The sequence below is a fragment of the Scylla paramamosain genome, chromosome 18 (genome assembly GCF_035594125.1).
Source record: "Scylla paramamosain isolate STU-SP2022 chromosome 18, ASM3559412v1, whole genome shotgun sequence".
NCBI lineage: Eukaryota > Metazoa > Arthropoda > Malacostraca > Decapoda > Portunidae > Scylla > Scylla paramamosain.
The window spans coordinates 11,257,150-11,277,331 of NC_087168.1; the positions used below are offsets into that span (position 1 = coordinate 11,257,150).

The window sequence follows — 20,182 nt, forward strand, 5'->3', positions numbered from 1 at the left end:
AAGAGAAAGAGGAATAAGACCAGAGTGTGGAGGGTCAGGGTCAAGAGGAAGCCACTTGTTTACCGTTGAAAGTGTAATCAGCGGGTGTTTCTTGCATGGCTTGACGCCCCTTCGCCACCTCGTCATCACACCGCCACGGGGAAGGACAAAACACACCACGGGCACGGCTTCTGTGTACATGCTGCGTAAAGGAGGATAAAAGACCTACACTGATAGAAATAAACACTGAGAAATCTCTATTTTTAGCTCTTGTATTACAATTACTTTAATGGATCGATTTTTTTTTACAGGTACCCTCAGATTTAACCGTAACATAATACAGATAATATTTTCCACGTATCTGCTACATTCATATTATTATCACGGATTCTGAATTTTAAGAGGAAATAGTAGAAATGGCTTTGGGTAAGGAATGCGGTCTCCCTTTTAGTCTCAGGCTTTGATTATCTGTCAGAGATTCGTTAGGGTTACTTGTGTGTGTGTGTGTGTGTGTGGTGTGTGTGTGTGTGTGTGTGTGTGTGTGTGTGTGTAGTTAGTGAGAGGCCGATGACCTTGCCTATAGGTACATTCTCGGCTCGAGTCTTACATTTACGTAATCGCTTTCCATTTAAAACCGTGACAGCGGGGAATGGGACTTGCCACAACACTGTGTGTGTGTGTGTGGTGTGTGTGTGTGTGTGTGGTGTGTGTGTGTGTGTGTGTGTGTGTGTGTAGGACATGTTTGATGGTTGTAAGTTTATTGTGCTTATTTATTTTCCTGGTCATGAGCTCATGTAAATCACGATGCATACATGTTTTATTCTATTTGTGCATTGTTGTGAAGGACATTATTTTTAGTAAATTTCACTGTTGGCTTTCTATGGAATAAGAAAAATAAACCAGAAAATCACAACTTGTTAGTATAATCTTTTAACTGCTTTCGTGTCTTTTCGTCAGTAACTTTGCAGTAATCTGAATTCACCCAGCCTTGTGTTTTCAAGCGGTGATACCCCTCACGGTAAGAAGCGGAAAATGCACCCAGCAATTAGGACCGGCTGTATTTAGTGCCTCATAACCTGTTTCAGAATGGAATCTGCATTATTAATTTGGTGACCTATGACTGAATAATGTCACTTAACGAAGCATAAATACCGGAGCGGGTGTAGAAGACAGTGACCCACAGTCCGGAGAGAGCGGGAGGCTTATTATCTCGGAAATTTAGAAATACTAAATGAAGAATGGTATTACTGACTGGTCGAGAGCCGCGCCGTGCATGGTCCACCCTCTTTCTAACTCTGCTACATGTATTTTTTTTTTTTTTTCTGTTAAAATTCGTCCCTTTCAATTTACGGGGACGACATTTCATTTTGTGAAATTTTTTCCAGGATTTATTATTTTTTCCTACTGTTCAAGAGCTTCGCTTATGGAACACTTTGTGACATCCAATTTTGTTTATTTCATTTCAATCTCGACTTTTCTAATATTTTAGGTTAAGCTGTACTTGGCTTTATTCACGTCAGTATTTGATGGTTAAGTCAACACTCAGGAAAAAACATATTTTGGAACAGATGAACATCTACGTTATTAGTGCTTCTTCTCAATATTAAGCAAACGTAATATCTCTCTCTCTCTCTCTCTCTCTCTCTCTCTCTCTCTCTCTCTCTCTCTCTCTCTCTCTCTCTCTCTCTCTCTCTCTCTCTCTCTCTCTCTCTCTCTCATTTTTTTTCTGGCAAGGGAATCCGTAGAAAGGAAAAGAAGAATTGGTTTAATTTAGAGAAAGAAATTTGTTAGGAGTAAGCGAGGGGAAAGCTTAATTGTTTACTTTACGAAATATAATCTCATTCTAAATATCCAGGGCTTCAGATACAGGGATATAAAGTGTGTGTGTGTGTGTGTGTGTGTGTGTGTGTGTGTGTGTGTGTGTGTGTGTGTGTGTGTGTTGTGTGTGTGTGTGTGTGTGTGTGCTCCAAGAAACGCGTAAGGGTGTTTCTTGACTTTCAATAAATATTCTTTTCATTCAAGGTTTTTCTTTATTTTATTTTTCTTTTTCTTTTTTTCTTTTTGTTTGTCCCACTTCTTTCACTCCATTTTTCATATACATTTTACTTGAATCTTTTTCTTTTCTTTCGCTCTATTTTCTTTTTCATTTCTCCTGTATTCTCCTCTTCTTTATCTGCTTTTATACTTTTTTCTATTTTATGCTTAAGAGTTTGTACCAGTTTTTCCAATATTTATCAATTTTCCCTTCTTCTGCTCCTCCTCCTCCTTCTATATTCTTTCTTATGTTTTTTTTTTTCCTCTAATTTTTCATGTTTTTCCTTGTACTTCTATTCCTGCTTTACTTCATCCTTATCAATGATCTCATTTCTTGTAAAAGTTCACCTTCCTTTCAAAAAATACAGCTTATCGTGCACAAAGACTAATCGTTAGAAGTATTAAAAGTACAGTAGAAGCACAGAATTAATAATAAACCTATATTCCATATTTATCAGAATTGTTCTAGACTGTAGTGCAGCTAAGGTGGCGTAATGTCTTGTGGTTTCTAGTCAGGGCAGGACAGGGAGTAATGGGTTCAAGTTCTATGTCCAAGAAATAGGTTCTGAAATAGGGTGGTAGATGACGCGAATAAATGCATTAATCGGCTGAGAGCTATAAGTTTCATTTACACTAGGCTTGCGACCAACTTCCGGCCACCTGTGACCTCTAAAACCAGCGACCAGTGGGTGACTATTGAATATCTTTTTGAGAATGGACAACCATTTTATGACCTGTGGTCAAGCAGTGACAACCGGCAGCGACTGAGCGCCCGCATCATGCGACTAGTGTCGGTCTGGCAGTGGTTGGATGCATCACATGACTAGGCGCCAGACAGTTGAATACTAGGCGTCCGCAGGTCGAATACAAGATACTCATCGGTTGGTGACCATCATTTTTTTTTTTTACAAGTCGCCCATCACCACCTATACGGTCGTTGACAATCCTTGATAGTCGTCGATGGGTCTTTATCAAGTGGCGAATTGTAACCCACCAGTCACTAGGTGACCAGGTGTCGGTGATCACACTATATATGCGTATATAGATCTCCTCTGTGTAGTCAGCCACTATGGCAAGTAGATATCACATTCGCCAAGGGTGTCTGAAGCTGCCATTATAAGCGCCAGTCTGTCAATGACAAGTGAAGTATTGCGACCACTGGCAACTACTCTTGCGACCACTGACAACCCGTGAGCGAGCGGTGGCCAACTATGAGTAGTCGGTCTCCTTCCAGTGGCCAAGCAGTAGTCGATAAGTGATAGAATAATTGGTCGGTGATCGGTAATCACCTCTTATTTGTTGCAACCATTCGGCCACCATCCGTGAACTAGTTGGTCTAACTAGAAAGTGGCCGCCCATTCCTTGCCAACAGGTAGCAGACCAGTCGCTCTCTGAGGGGTAGACCGCTTACCGACCACCAGCAACCTCTTTACGACCAAGTCGGCCGCCATGAGGAACTGATGCAGCATATTCCTCTTAGCGACTGACGTGGTCATAAGTAAGTTACCGACCTTTAACAACCTGTCGTACGGTCAACGAAAACCTCCATCGACCTTTTTAGCGATTTACAGTCACAGAGGGGGATCGAAAGCTGATTGTAAGTGAGGCTTTAAGGAAAATCTTGATGAATTCATGGACAGAGAAGATGGGTAAGTATGAATGTGTGGTAAGTTTTCTACAAGGACTGTTACGTGTAGACCAACTAGCGTTTTTAATATCTTTCCTTATTGCGCTCCCCCCCCCTCTCTCTCTCTCTCTCTCTCTCTCTCTCTCTCTCTCTCTCTCTCTCTCTCTCTCTCTCTCTCTCTCTCTCTCTTACACACACCACCACACACACACACACACACACACACACACACATTTCATTCTAGAATCTCACAAAAATTACTAAAACAAACAAGACCAGGCTGTCCAGGGCGGTGGGGTGGCGTGCCATTCCTGGACTCTACATATTAGCCAAAGAAAAGGGATGTCCATTGCGTGTATGCTTGCTTTTCTGTTTGTTTCATTTACTTGCCCGACTGTATATTCCTTATATATATATATATATATATATATATATATATATATATATATATATATATATATATATATATATATATATATATATATATATATATATATATATATATATATATATAACATTATTTCTCTTAAATTGTTCACTGATGCCTTCCAGTTCAAGTTTTTCGATCAATTATTGGAGGTTGTCGAGAGGTCCCCAGTGTGTTCTGATGGAGATTAATGTTGTTGGAAGAGGCGTCTTTATCACAGTCGTGTTTTGCCGTGTGTTAACAGTAATGGCAACACACGGTGACTCGCTGCGGTGTCTACCTCTCACAGATCATAGAAGTCGTTTAAAGGGGAATACCTAGTGAAAGAGTCAGTTTTGTTGGGACTGAGTATTGATATGCGTGTATAAACAGCTCTCATACACAAAAATGGCGCAGACCCTTTGTAACTCAGGACCCATGATCCTATTATCAAATTACCCTTTGCAATTCTTACCAACGTTAAAATTACACTAATCACTCAACTAAAAACTAGATATTTTTTATTTATATTTTTCTTTTTCGTTTCCCTTTAGACTACCTGCGGGCAGTAGATACTTTTTAAAATTATTTAATAACTATGACAACCATATTACAACACTGGATTACACTCCCATTATCTGCTGTTCTTTGTTATTGAAAAAATTAATCCTTAAACAACAATAAGTAGTAGCGGGAAAAGGTACAAACATCAGATAACGTCTCTGGCTCACTCCTCGCCAATGCCGCTGACTCTGCCGAAGACAAATATTGTTTTACAACTTCTTCCTCTTTTTATCTTTAATCTAAAAATTCAAGTCATTTAGACTTAAGAGATTACCTTGACTTTTCACCTCGCTCATTGCAATTTAGTTTTCTTCTCGTCTGGTCTTAAATTTCCATCCGGGAGGCCTGACGAAACGCAGGGAGAGTGCTGTGTCTCTTAGGTCGTCTTGAGGCTAATTCGTGAAGGCAAGGCGGGACACCTCCCAGAGGACTGGTGAACACATAATCCTCCTAGCTAGGACAGCCTCTAATTCATACCTTCTCCTCGGCTCTGCTCGCCTTTTTATCTTGAAGGTTTCGGTCTTACAAAGTTAAGGAAGGAAAGTAAACCATTTGGCATTAGGGACTGGAGAAGGAAATGGGAAGAAAGTAAGGAAACATAGGAAGATGAATTCGGTAAACTGATGGGCGTGTCTTGGGTTTTATCTTGTTTCCTTGTCGCCTTGTCTTCACAATGATGAATATCTGTGTTCCTTGGTGATGTGTTGCCTCATGACGAGAAGGATTTATATAGGGGGTTGGAATCGGAATACATTTGCATACTTTGTTTGATAATATTCGAGTTACAATAACCTCTAAAAGAATTTGGTGCAATTGACGACTTTTTTTGGACTTTATGAGTGTTATTGTCTTACATGTAGACGGAGAGAGAGAGAGGAGAGAGAGAGAGAGAGAGAGAGAGAGAGAGAGAGAGAGAGAGAGAGATGACGTGCAATTATGCTTATGAAGTAATGAAATCTCTGGCGGGTCATTCACTACCACTCTTTGGCTGTTATCAACCCCCTGAATCATATTGATCACCAAATAACAAGCTCAGTCGTGTGGCAAACACTGTGTTTCTCCCACGAGAAACTGACAAAACTTAAAAACATACACTTCAAGCCAAGTCCACTCATATATTGGTGATGAATACTGTCACTGGTCATAAGTAATCCACCACTGCAGAGCTGCAACAACGCGCTTATTTATAATTAGAAGAGGTAGTTTTTTTTAACTATACATTTTGATGCATGCATTCTGTACAGCGTCCGTATTTACATTTAAATTTGTAATATTTTATGTTCATGTTCAAACGCTTATTCGCAGAAAAGAGATATATTCATATTCGACGTTCTCTTGCTTTTGGGAAAAAATTGACATCCACGGGGCGGCGCCGGTCCAGTTCGCATCAAGTATCATCACTGATAATTACCATCAGCTGATCAGACATGGAGCTGATTATTATATTGCTTGATTATGATGGCACTCATCATTTTTTTTAATCACTGGAACTTTAAAGTATGATTATAGAACACCATGAATATGCAATCATCAAAATTTACACTGTGCCCGTGATATAAATTCATAATCATAAGAGAAATTCAGTATTAAATATTTATGTGGTTATCGCATTATTTGTGTTACATTGTTATAGATAATTCTTGATAGTTTAATTACCAGTGGTGGTGTGTGTGGTGTGTGTGTGTGTGTGTGTGTGTGTGTGTGTGTGTGTGTGTGTGTGTGTGTGTGTGTGTGTGTGTGTGTGTGTGTGTGTGTGCTCGCGCGCGCACTTACATGATTATATGACATGAAGATGTGTGCATATATGTAACGTATGAAGACATTAGTTACTCAGTATTTAGTGATTGCATAATAACTTTAAATACAAAAACCTGATGCAGTCAAAATAATAATGAACTTTCATCTGCCGCCCTATACATACATTATTCGCTTTAAGGATTTTTTATTCATTTAAATATTTTAATTTAATTTTAACCACGAAAAATGTCGTCACTTTGAATTTCGAAATCGTCTGATCATATGAAAAAATGTCGCTCGTCCCTACGCAGGAATTGCTCTTTCTTTGTGATCGTAATGATTTACCAAATCCGTACAAATGGCAGTCTTGAAGGGGTTACTGATAAATGCTTGTGATCGCTTAATAGTTGACCACTTCCGCCAGGGTGTGTTGCTACGCATTTCACTAGAAAGGAGATTGCAGAGGTCATGCACCAGAGGAAGCTTATAGGATGTCATGGTGGCGGGGTATCGTATTTATAGAGAAGGAACGGTGAATTGTTCAACAATACAACACCAATACTTTGAGGCAAGACGGGTAGCGGCTGGGGGGTGGCTGCGGCAGGCACACAACAGCGCCCCTGCTTTACTTGTTTGTTTATGGAACATACATTTTACCTTAATGTTATTTTCATTTCTTTGCAGAAGATTCAAAGGATATTTCTGATGCTTCTTTCGTATGTTTTCACTAGAAAACAATAATGATAAAAAACTAATTAACAATAGAATATATCACAGTCCCTTTGATAAGATTAGCAGCTTTCAGTCCAGCAAATGGTGTTACAGTTTATTCAATACTCTTCATAGATAAACTGACACAATCCCTAGGAATGTCCTTCGATTAGGCTAATCGTATTGTTATCTGAACTAAACACATGCACTTGTGCTGTAAAATTGGCCATGTCTTAAGAAAAGTTTTGAATTTCTTATTACTGAAAGAAACTAAGTAATCATGAAGAGATGGATGTCATGGACTCTAGAGAATCTTAAGATGCAATTACATGCAACAAATGTGCCAACAAGTCTACTGGAGTGAAGCTCAAAATGGTTCTCTTCTCCTCGTGCTGTTTAACTCCAGGAGAGAGAGAGAGAGAGAGAGAGAGAGAGACAGGACAGAGAGAGAGAGTGAGAGAGAGAGAGAGAGAGAGAGAGAGAGAGAAGAGAGAGAGAGAGAGAGAGAGGAGAGAGAGAGAGAGAGAGATATTGTAAAATATCGCCAAAGAAATAAAAGCAGCAAGAATTCGGGAGAATCATGGTGTTCGTGAGAGCGTGACACTAATATGTTTTCTTATTTTTGTGGCAAAGCGCGCGTAAGAAGAATATCGTTGAAATATTTATTTTGAGTTCGCTGAAAAATCTTTTCGTTACACCCGCGGGAAATACAAAGTGTGTGTACGTGAAGGAGAAACTCCTACCAAATGTATTTATGTTGTCATTTGGAGAAGATTCTCATGAGGGGATGTTGAGTGAGCTTTTAATCTCGTAAGCAACGAACCCAATATTAAAGGCATGTCTGGCGCACATCCTAGAAATGCAATAAGGATTCTTAAGTGACATGAACGAAAAAATTATCATCAGTCATCCGCCACGCTCGAGATTTCTGGAATGGCACGCAAGTCGAGGCATTCATCACTTACTGCAGAAGCAAGCAACCTTTCGTTGGCCTCTGGGACATTCGTGCGTGCCGGAGGTGTATTGGTGTTATTTATTTTTTCTACTCCCTTACGACGTGACCCATGGTATTTTCAGCATGTGTGTATGGCTGAGGCAAGTAGGACTTCCTGGAAGAATGGATTACTAGTGTCTCCTCACTCACGAAGGAGGAACAGTGTCAAAAGGGAAACATAATACACAAGCGGAAAATTACCTCATAAACAAATCTTTTATGCGTTTTTGGATTGTTATTTTTAACTTTAGGCAACTTGGAATTACAGTCCCTGCCACAAGCACGGAGGCACAACTCTGCAGTCAGCACGGAGGCACAACTCTGCAGTCAGCACGGAGGCACAACTCTGCAGTCAGCACGGAGGCACAACTCTGCAGTCAGCACGGAGGCACAACTCTGCAGTCAGCACGGAGGCACAACTCTTGCAGTCAACACGGAGGCACAACTCTGCAGTCAGCACGGAGGCACAACTCTGCAGTCAGCACGGAGGCACAACTCTGCAGTCAGCACGGAGGCACAACTCTGCAGTCAGCACGGAGGCACAACTCTGCAGTCAGCACGGAGGCACAACTCTGCAGTCAGCACGGAGGCACAACTCTGCCAGTCAGCACGGAGGCACACTCCTGCAGTCAGCACGGAGGCACAACTCTGCAGTCAGCACGGAGGCACAACTCTGCAGTCAGCACGGAGGCACAACTCTGCAGTCAACACGGAGGCACAGTCCTGCAATCAGCACGGAGGCACAACTCTGCAGTCAACACGGAGGCACAGTCCTGCAATCAGCACGGAGGCACAACTCTGCAGTCAGCACGGAGGCACAGTCCTGCAGTCAGCACGGAGGCACAACTCTGCAGTCAACACGGAGGCACAGTCCTGCAATCAGCATGGAGGCACAACTCTGCAGTCACAAAAGAGGCACAACCCTACACTCAGCACGGAGGCACAACCCTGGATTCAGCACGGAGACACAACCCTGCACTCAGCACGGAGTCACATCCCCTGCAATCGACACAGGACACATCCGCTGCCATCAGCAAAGAAGAGCAGCCCTTGCTTTCCTAGCTGCTTTCATGACAGAGGCAAGACCTTTAATCTGTTACAAACTGAAAACTGCAATATAAGTCTAACGCTTTGCTCATGTTTTTTTTTTTTTTCAGTAATTCCACACTTAATATGGTTAACAGCAAAACATTAGAACATTTAGAATGCTGAAAGTGCAATGGCTGGGCCATGTCTGAGGCACCACTGAAGCAATTAAAGTGAAAATATATAGAAAGATGTGAGAAACACTAACCTAACCTAACCTAACTTATTGGAGGAGGTAATCAGTGAGCAGGCTTCTAGAGCACATAGCAGGCGCAATGTATATTGCCAAGTGTGTGTGTGTGTGTGTGTGTGTGTGTGTGTGTGTGTGTGTGTGTCTTGATCAGTAGGAAGGGTGGCCGGTGGGTATGTATGCATTTAGATTTACTAGTATATGAGTGGATGTGTGTGTGTGTGTGTGTGTGTGTGTGTGTGTGTGTGTGTGTGTGTGTGTGTGTATGTGTGTGTGTGTGTGTGTGTGTGTGTGTGTGTGTGTGTGTGTGTGTGTGTGTGTCATCGCTAGCCCGCATTTCTTTTACATTTACTTTACTTTGCTCAAAATTGAGGCACGGTATTTATGTTTTTAGTAAAATATTACTGCCTCTGACTTCCCATGGAGAATACTATGTAATTTTGCGTCTCTTTTATTTAAATGTGAATTGTCGCTTGCTAATAGCGGGAGAAGAAATTACAGGAAAGAGATAAGTTCAGTCGAGGTCAGTGTAAACACGTCTATAACACGTCTGAATTTTATCTTTCCTTTAAGCAAAGTTGATGACCACCGACAATACTCGATCCATAACGGTTAACAAGGAGCCACTAAACCTCATGGATGTGCCCAGGTTGCTTGTTTCGGCAGAATTTGATAAGGGCATGAAAGTGTCCTATAACCGCTAAGACAGACGAAGGGGGCAGACTTAAAATCTCAGAGATGACGTTCACAAGAAGATACATTATATGTTGATAACTTTCATTCTGCATCATGAAATCTACAACCCAAATAAAAATCGCAGTGCCGGAAGCTTCTTGGCAAACACAAGGACAACATGTGCGGGCGACTCAACAGAACAATAAAAGTTAAGACCAAAGATACAGTTTCATGGGGTAATTAATGGCACCAAACGGCACTTAGAGATCGCATGTCTCCGCCAAAACCTTCAAGATAGTATGGAGTGCGGTTAGTTATTCCCCGGAAGCATAATAAAAGTGGAAAATGTAGGAAGATTGCAAAGAAATTTTGCATCCACATACTGTCTGAATCTGCTACATAATCAAATAAATTTTTCCTTGGTCAAGAACCAGGCTTCTTCAAAATTCAATTGATATTTTGGGGATTTTTTATGGAGTAGAAAAAACAGGCAAGCAGCTTATAAAATAGATGACAATAACTCCAGCACTGTATTTTGATATTATATAGTCCTTTGTTCAGTTATTGCTCTCTCTCTCTCTCTCTCTCTCTCTCTCTCTCTCTCCTCTCTCTCTCTCTCTCTCTCTCTCTCTCTCTCTCTCTCTCTCTCTCTCTCTCTCTCTCTCTCTCTCTCTCTCTCTCTCTCTCTCTCTCTCTCTCTCTTGTATCCTGTGGGTTCTTTATGGAAATGTTCTGAAAATGTTATCATTGCTAATTTTGAGCTGGGAGCGTTCTGTGTTCCACGGTAACAGCTTCTTTGAATAACGCGACGTGCTTCAAGAGCGTAGTGTTCGTTTCATTTATGCCTTCCAACTAGGAGGCTCAGCGTTCTCTTTTCATATTCAGCCCAAACTCCATCCTTGGCTGGGCAACCATGATGTATAGTTCGTGACAATGACACCCTGGTGGACCCTTCTCCCCCTCTCCCCCCCAACCTCTAAATGACGTCTCCACCGGACGCCTCGCTAGACAGGGCACTTACTATCTGCTTCAGAATTATGGGGCAATTACTCAGGGAGGCTGATCTAATCGTGAATATTGTCTTTATTGCATATGGCACTGCTTAGTGTTGGCCTGTAAGTTCCAATACCTCTTTTCGCTCTAGGCTTATATTTTTAAATGCTTCATTCTCTCGCAAGGACTATTAACAAAGATCATAGATATCATTACACGAGCTCTCAAGGTGTTTTCCCCATCAGTGACGCAGAATCCTTTCCAAAACTATGAGGTGAGATGACAAAATGTTTGAGGAAACTGACTTAAGAGAAGGGTGATGGTAGCTGAGAGAACATTCAGTATGCAGCCTTATGTTCTTCAAACAGTCATGACAAATTTATCCCTTTATATTCCATTAAATATCTGAAGTGTATCGTAAGGTTTAAAGGTCGTTGTCCCGTTTTAGTCAAGCGTAGATCTTAATTTATGTACATTAGTCTTATCTCACGTAAGTCTAGGAAACTACGTGTATTTTTCATGCTCCAAAATAGCCAGGAGACATGAACGGTAGTGTACGCGAATGACGCCTCAGCTTAGTTTGGTAAATAATGATGATAATGATGGTACTGTGTTAGGTGCGTGATATTACGAGCCGCTGCTGCAGAACCACTCATAGACCATGTTTTTTTTTTTGCTTTTACTCGAACCTAAAAACGTATCACACACACACACACACACACACACACACACACACAGTCGGGTAAGGGAATGTTCTCAAGGGACATTTTATCACTGGTTCCCATGCCGCTCTCCCCTGACCAGCACAGAGTCCACGCAGCGCTGTTTGCGTTCCCCGCCACATAAATGCACGCTACCCAGGCATAACAGGTCCACGAAACCCATGGACGCTACTCATTAAAGCTTACGTGCGGTGGCCTCTAGGATAAGGGGGATAGGGAGTAGGAGTGGCAGAAGGAGGAGCTAGGAGGTGGGAGTGAGAGTGAGTGGAGCGTGAGTGGAGTAACAGGAGTGTTTTCTTTCCCTCACGAACCACACCGTACCTACGTAACTATACTCACGCGCTTTACCGCTAAACCTCCATTCTTCCTGCTTGATTTATAGGACGGCGGGGGGGAGGATTCTCTGGGTTACGTATGTGATTTCAACCCTGCTTCTGTTTCGTTTTCTAAGTATGTGCTTCTTCGTCAAATTATGCCACGGTGCGTTCATAAACGCGAATTGTAATCAGAAGGAAAGATAATCGACGTTATTAGTTTTTTTTTTTCTTTTCTCCCCATTCTACGTAACGCAACGCTATTTCCTCTACAGTTACTCAACCTACCCGGCCCCTGTACTTGCAGTCCCGCTTGTGAAATGGCACTAAATCACGCATGAAATGGCAGTGATACGTATCTCTATTGCAAAACGAGAGAGAGAGAGAGAGAGAGAGAGAGAGAGAGAGAGAGAGAGAGAGAGAGAGAGAGAGAGAGAGAGAGAGAGAGAGAGAGAGAGAGAGAGAGAGAGAGAGAGAGAGAGAGAGAGAGAGAGAGAGAGAGAGAGAGAGAGAGAGAGAGAGAGAGAGAGAGAGAGAGAGAGAGGGAGAGAGAGAGAGAGAGAGAGAGAGAGAGAGAGAGAGAGAGAGAGATAATGATAGACTGAAATGCAAAACCCATTATTACGATTTGTAATAAATCTGCGTAACGTGTTGAAATGTAACACTTAATGGCATGATGATTCAAGTCATAACCAAATGACTACGCCCTTTCATCATCGTCACATAAGTAATCACATGAAGGCTGTATTTAGCCAGTATTCTAAGTGAATTTATGATGCTATCCCTGGGAGACCGCAGCTGTGAGTTCGTGGATTTCGTTTTCAACTCCTTACTGCATTTTGTGTGAAGATATATTAAGTAAGATTAAATTGTTTGGCCTATATTTGGAGTTTTATGCCACTAAATCTTTGGCAAGTGGGTGAAAATAAGGATCTGAGACCACTAAATCAAGTAACCAGTAACTATTGCGGTTTTCTAAATATATCTAATATTTATCGTATTTACTGTATAACGGACGGATATATAGATATATGAATAAATAAATGGAAGGAAAGAAATAGATAGACAGATACATACATACAAACATATACATACATACATACATACATACATATATACATACATACATATATACATAGAAACATACATACATACAAACATACATAAACAGAGTAAGAGAGAGAGAGAGAGAGAGAGAGAGAGAGAGAGAGAGAGAGAGAGAGAGAGAGAGAGAGAGAGAGAGAGAGAGAGAGAGAGAGTATTCATCTTATTTATGACGTGAAGATATTTTCATAATATTCTGTATAGTTTTACCAGACGGTCTTATTCGGGGCAAAGTTCTGAAATCCATTATCGGTTGTAAATTGTCAGGTATAGACATATTTTCTTACATAGTCACTTTATTGAGTCTAAATACTTCCCGCTTCACCTTCACCCTTGAATTCCCGCTAGTCCTCCACAAAAGACAAATTTCATTAATACTTGACGTGTATGATAAAGAATCGCTGAATCAGATATTGCTTCCCAGTCTCTCCACGTTCTTGAAATTTCCGGCAATATCTGGGGAGGAGACTTTACGCTTCGGGCGACGTTTGCCTTTATCGTCCATTTGGCTGCAGTGCTTGTACTGTGATGCCCCGCGTGATGGGAAGGTTTGTCTTATGACAGACCGTGCATTCTTTTCCATTTCTAACGTGCTTTAGTTTTATTTGTATGTTGTGGGTGGAGCTGTGTGTGTGTGTGTGTGTGTGTGTGTGTGTGTGTGTGTGTGTGTGTGTGTGTGTGTGTGTGTGTGTGTGTGTGTGTGTGTGTGTGTGTGTGTGTTTAAATGTTTAGTATTAATGAAAGGTATTCCAGTGGTGGTAGTAGTAGTAGTAGTAGTAGTAGTAGTAGTTTTTGTTGTTGTTGTTGTTGTTGATGATGGTGTTGTTGTTGCTGATGTCGTTGTTATTGTTTTCTTGTTCTTTTGTTATGACTATCCTATTGTTAATGTCACTATCATAATCACTATCATGATAATAATAATAATAATGATAATAATAATAATAATAATAATAATAATAATAATAATAATGATAATAATAATAATAATGACAATCATCATCATCATAATCATCATCTATCAGATCAAGTGTTCAAGTAAAGAAAAAAAAACTTACAACGAAAACATGTCTTCATTTCCTGCGGAACACACACACACACACACACACACACACACACACACACACACACACACACACACACACACACACACACACACACACACACACACACACACACACACACACACACACACACACACACACACTAATTGCCTGACAAAGTTTCGGAATCGTCCACCGTCATCTGTAGGTTTCTGTTTCAAAACTGAAATAAATGCCGAAATGAGGAAAATGTGCAGTTGAAAGGAAACTATTAGCCTTGGAATGATTGCTCGAGTTTGTGGAAAAAAATATATATATACGGAGAGAGAGAGAGAGAGAGAGAGAGAGAGAGAGAGAGAGAGAGAGAGAGAGAGAGAGAGAGAGAGAGAGAGAGAGAGAGAGAGAGAGAGAGAGAGAGAGAGAGAGGTCAGGGAGAGAGGGAGACTTTTGTTTTCCATTGCACTTTTATTCTTGCAAAATATTTCAATCTAAATGTGATAAAAGAATTATTCCCATCACTCTGGATATTGATATGTTTCGTTCGGTATGTGAACCTGTACTGTGTGTGTGTGTGTGTGTGTGTGTGTGTGTGTGTGTGTGTGTGTGTGTGTGTGTGTGTGTGTGTGTGTGTGTGTGTGTGTGTGTGTGTCTAGGCTATTTTATCACGTATTTTCTATGTGTACACTTTCATCTTCCATATCCACCTGGTCTTGAGTTTCCTTTGCTGCGTTCATTCCATCACCTAGCACCAAGAGAAATGAAAGGAAGATGGCTGGTATTTCCACAACGGCACTGAGTATAACGTCAGTAAATTTCGGTCCATAAAACGTTCAGATGCTCGTTAATGGACGGTTAAACCTGTTTGTCCCGGTGGAGATATTTTCATTACTAGTACCTCACCTGTCTCGCCTACCTGCGGGCTAATTGGTATTTTGTCACGTGTTTTTGAAAGTGTATATGTGTATGTGTGTGCTTGTCATATAGAGCGAGTTCCTATTGCTTTTCAAACCAATTATTGAACTACTGTATTGAAAGGGGTCCAGTCGTAATGATAACGGTGAAATATTTCTTTTCATTCAACTTTTATGTGTTGGAGTTGTTCTATTAATATCTCAGCAAGAAAGTAATTAAGAATTTCTTATTATTACGTAATTTATTTTCATTCGCAGCTATAGAACATGAATAAATATGACGTGCAATTTTTTTCCGTGTTTTTTTTTTCTACGGTAGATTTGATCTATTAATACCGCAGAAAAATAATTCGGTATGTCTTTAACGTGTTTTCCCTGATGTTGCGTCAAGATGAAATCATTACAGAAAATGAGATAGCATGAATTAATTTTTATACCTTTTACTTATAACTTTACTTTATGATGGAAACTTAGTATTAATATCCCAGCTAGAAAATTATTAACAATTCCTTAGCTGGTGTCCACAATACAAGGATGCAGCTATGATTACTAGGAAAGGAAGCAGCACATGGTATTTTCTGTTGTTTCACAATTCCTTGCTATAAAAAAACAATAATAAAATAATAATAATAATAAATAATAATAATGATGATAATAATAATAAAGATAATAATAATAAAAATAATAATAATAATAATAATAATAATAATAATAATAATAATAATAATAATAATAATAATAATAATAAGGATAATAATAATAATAATAATAATAATAATAATAATAATAATAATAATGATAATAATAATAATAATAATAAAATCATCATTATCATTATCATCACGAAAATAAGTTTCTTCACGCTTTTATTCGTGTGATAGTGTTTTATTAACATCTGACAGAAGAAACAATTGAAAGTTTCGTTGACGTGTTCATCAGATATTTTTCTTCAGTACGATGTCACCTTTACAAAAATTAATTAAAACTAAATACTTGTCCCCATTATATATTTTTATATGTTGATGTAGTTTTATCGATATACCAGCAAGGGAGCAATTTAGAATTTCTTTAGTGACTGATAATCCCTCAATATAAAATCCCTTCAAGAAATAAAATATATATTAAAGAAATATGCGAACAAAGTTCAATATTGGTGTCTCAATAAGAAAACAATTCAAAATTTCTTTGGCTGGAATTTCTCTCTCTCTCTCTCTCTCTCTCTCTCTCTCTCTCTCTCTCTCTCTCTCTCTCTCTCTCTCTCTCTCTCTCTCTCTCTCTCTCTCTCTCTCTCTCTCTCTCTCTCTCTCTCAGTATAAGAGTATCACTATAAGAATAAAACACTTGCGGGAACTTTAAAAGTAAAATATGAGCGTTTAAGTATTTAGTAATCAACACGGAGAAATCAGAACTAGTAGTATACGAGGAAAAATAAAATAAATATAAGTCCATATTTCTTTGGCATAAAAATAATAAGTTCAGAAAATAATTTTATTAGAATTACTGGGAAAAGAGGAGTGAACAGAGTGTGATGCAAGCTAGTCGTATATCACGGTGCTTTCCTGCCGCGGGTCCCTCGCCAGGTAGTGACAGGAAGTGACCCCCAATAGTTAGTGGTCACTGGAAACTTAAATTGGGAGTATTGCTTTCTGATCCAGCGATCCCATTGAGTTCAGAATCACGCCCCACTAAACGCTCCCCCAACACACCTACATTTCTTTTAGATATCTTACTTTCATCTCGGTCAAATACTTATATTTAATCACATACACACATTTTCTAACCCGATTTTTACTACACCAAATTAAAAGAAATTATTTACGGCTTCTGAATTTTAAGAGCAACATCAAACGAAAGTGTCGAGGCAGTAATGCAAGGTTTGGTAGCAAGGAAAGTTAAGGGTCGAGCAAGCAACTAAACCAATGATGCTTCAGACTCAAGGCTACCAGAGAGAGAGAGAGAGAGAGAGAGAGAGAGAGAGAGAGAGAGAGAGAGAGAGAGACGCAGACAGAAAAGAGAAAACTTGTGTGATTAAAAAGTCGCTTGAGACGCCTTACAACCCAAAAGCAATGGGCAGTAAAACATGATGGGAAGTAAAGGTTATAGTAGTTGGTAAAGGAGAGTCTACATTAAAAGCCTCTTGAGGACACTCCCAAGATAGTTTCTTTTCACGTGTCAGTTACACAAAGGAACGACAAAGTTTTCCTAGTTATATTGTACAGAAATAAATGACAACATAGCTCGTACAGGGTTACATAATACATTTTCAATCTATTACATAAACCTTTTGATATAACCTGTGATGGTGGTGGTGCTGGTGCTGGTAATGCTTCCATTTAAATTCTACCGAAGTCTTTAATCCCGCCCACGCAGATTCATCCACGAAAGTCTTGCTGAAAATATTATACATTCCCCCAACCTAAGCAAACCTAATCCAAGATAGGGAATTTACTATGATAAAATCATATAACTATAATGTATGGAGGGAATATTTACTTTGGGCAACGTACGGTATATAGTTGATAGAATAGCAGCAACAGTAGAAGCAGCAGGAGGCCAGAGGCATGAGATGCTCCTCGGCAGGCTCTCCCTAAAGACGTAGTGGTGTGAGGACAGACACCTCCTTACCTCACCCTACTTTATCCCCCTGAGCCGGCGGGCGAACAGACAGATTTATGTAGCAGATCAGAGGCCGTTTGTCAAGTTGGCGGGAGCAGGTGGAGAGCAAGGGGAAAGAAATATATATGTGAAAGCTGTAAATACTTTGGAAATTAACGAACTATAAGAAAAATTGGAAAGTATTTGAGCTTGCTGATACTAAGTGTGTGTGTGTGTGTGTGTGTGTGTGTGTGTGTGTGTGTGTAGGGGAAGGGCTGGTAGGTGCATTGCTGTGCGTGTGCGTGTGTGCGACCGCGAGCATATGACGTCTGGTATTGGCAGCCACATCGCCTGCCGCTTTTGTTATCCAAGTTGGGTCGTCTGAATCTCCCTCCTGCTGCAGAAAAGTGCGTACTCCACACTCTTGCCATCCTCCTTCCCACACTCAGCCAAGAAACACCATGAACTAGACCCTGACTGTCTTAATCCTCATCAATAATACATTTTGCTATGTGTTTCGTGTCTAATCGTTCTTAAATAAGATAATGGTTGAACTGTGTACTCCTTTCAGTGGTGGACTTATTTCATCACATGCTGGTAAATCAAGAACCACTTTGAATTATACCCTAGGATGCCTTAAGTCTCATTGTTACTAAATTTATTATTATTATTTATTTATTTATTTTTTTTAATGTGTGTAAGCGATCCAAAACAGAGTAATGCTTGACTTATGTCTTCCTTTCAGTTGACGCCTTATTTTTCTCACACCAAGAAACACTCTGAAATAAGCCCTCTGGATGCTTTAGGGCCCACTGGTGCTACATATGCTGCTGAAGTGCTCAATTTGGTGTAAATGATACCTAAATAGTTTGAGGGTATGTACTTTTTTCAACATTTTTTTTCTTACACTAACCTAAGAATAAATTTAGAATGCCTCTTAATGATCATGAGTCTCAATGCTGATTATTTTTTTTCCACGTTATGCCGAGAAACAGTCTGATGGCGTTGAACTTTATTAATGTTGAATACTGGACTGTGCAGTGTTTATTATTGATGCTAAACAGTGTAATGGTTAACTCAAAATTTAAATTTTTGATCAGGATTCCTGACTGTCTTGAGCCTCACTAAATGCTTGCTGTTGCGTAATGTTGATAACAAATAGTGTGATGCTTGATTTGTTAATCTGTTCACTGGACTGATTATTTAACCTAATTATGTTGACACCTATTATTGTGTTTCTAATGACGATGATTGTCGATGAGGAATAACTGAGTCCAAAACATGTCGATTACTGAGGCACAACAAGGCTGAGGCAGAGTATAGTGAATGGTCGATCCAGGAATGAAGTAGCGCTAGTTCCCTCAGTCACAGGGAAATTGCGGCGAATATTTCATCCAAAAGATCACCTAGAAAATATGCCCCCCACCATCCCCCAAAGATTTATTAAGTAAGATCATGTTATCTGACGTTAAGATGGGTTAGGTTCATGATGAGTGCAGTTTACTTTACATAGAAGCAGAGAAGGTTCCACCCTCTGACATTGAATATATCATTATACATTGTACTCATCCATGCAGTGATCACTTAGGAGCTTCTTGCCACAGTCACACAGAAACTAGATCAGTCATTCCTAGACATTCCTAATTTTCACAGAGTTTCGAATTTAGCAAAGCTTGTTCCAGTATGAATAGTCGCCATCATGTACCAGTATCTCCTGCTGGGTTGGAGACACGGAAATACCTCCACTGGATGCCGCCCTTCCTTACAAAAGTATGGATTGTGGTGCTGAATATGAGTTAATAGGTTGCTGGGCTTCTGATATTTGGTGTTCCATCATGACTGAATGGTTGCTAGGTGTGTGTGTGTGTGTGTGTGTGTGTGTGTGTGTGTGTGTGTGTGTGTGTGTGTGTGTGTGTGTGTGTGTGTGTGTGTGTGTGTGTGTGTGTGTGTGTGTGCTAGCGCCATGGAGTTCTTGACACCTTAAATTTCATATGCACAAATTGACAATGATTACTTGTTAAAGATAAATACCTAAAACGAACTTATAGTCAAATGTCATTATTGTTTAAATTTAAATTCTGACACTGCTAAATAAAGACCTGTCAGATAAACGTAAAGCTTGAGCGTAAGTTAACAGAAACGTAGTCTGCAGTCATATGGAAAGGACGGAAATTGATGAAAATAGCATGCAATAACAACGAGATCACAGGTGTTGGTTAGGGTTACGAGAGATGGCCACCTGTCCTACCCATAAACTGCCTCTGAACCGGTATCTAACTCGCAACCTTTGGCTGTCGAGCCGAACACTTTGTCATAACCCACTCACCCTCTCGGGAACAAGACAAGGGCTCACTGTACGTTATTTCCCAATAGTCGTGCACAGACATGATAGAGCTTGTGTCCCTTATCCTCAAGGTGGATCATTCTCCTCGTCTCTTCCTAGTGGAGTTTCTCTTGAGCAAACATTAGTCTTTCTCCATTTGTCTCTTTTAGTTTCCTC

The 20,182-nt window shown here is 40.1% G+C and overlaps 2 long non-coding RNA genes across 2 annotated transcripts in view; one reads left to right on the forward strand and one right to left on the reverse strand.

Moving 5' to 3' along the window:
* The window catches only part of LOC135109096 (uncharacterized), a 76,780-nt gene that overhangs the window by 33,413 nt on the left and 23,185 nt on the right, over nucleotides 1-20,182 (forward strand). The gene's annotated exons all lie outside the window — the stretch shown is intronic.
* The window catches only part of LOC135109098 (uncharacterized), a 41,848-nt gene that overhangs the window by 11,913 nt on the left and 9,753 nt on the right, over nucleotides 1-20,182 (reverse strand). The window lies entirely within an intron of this gene.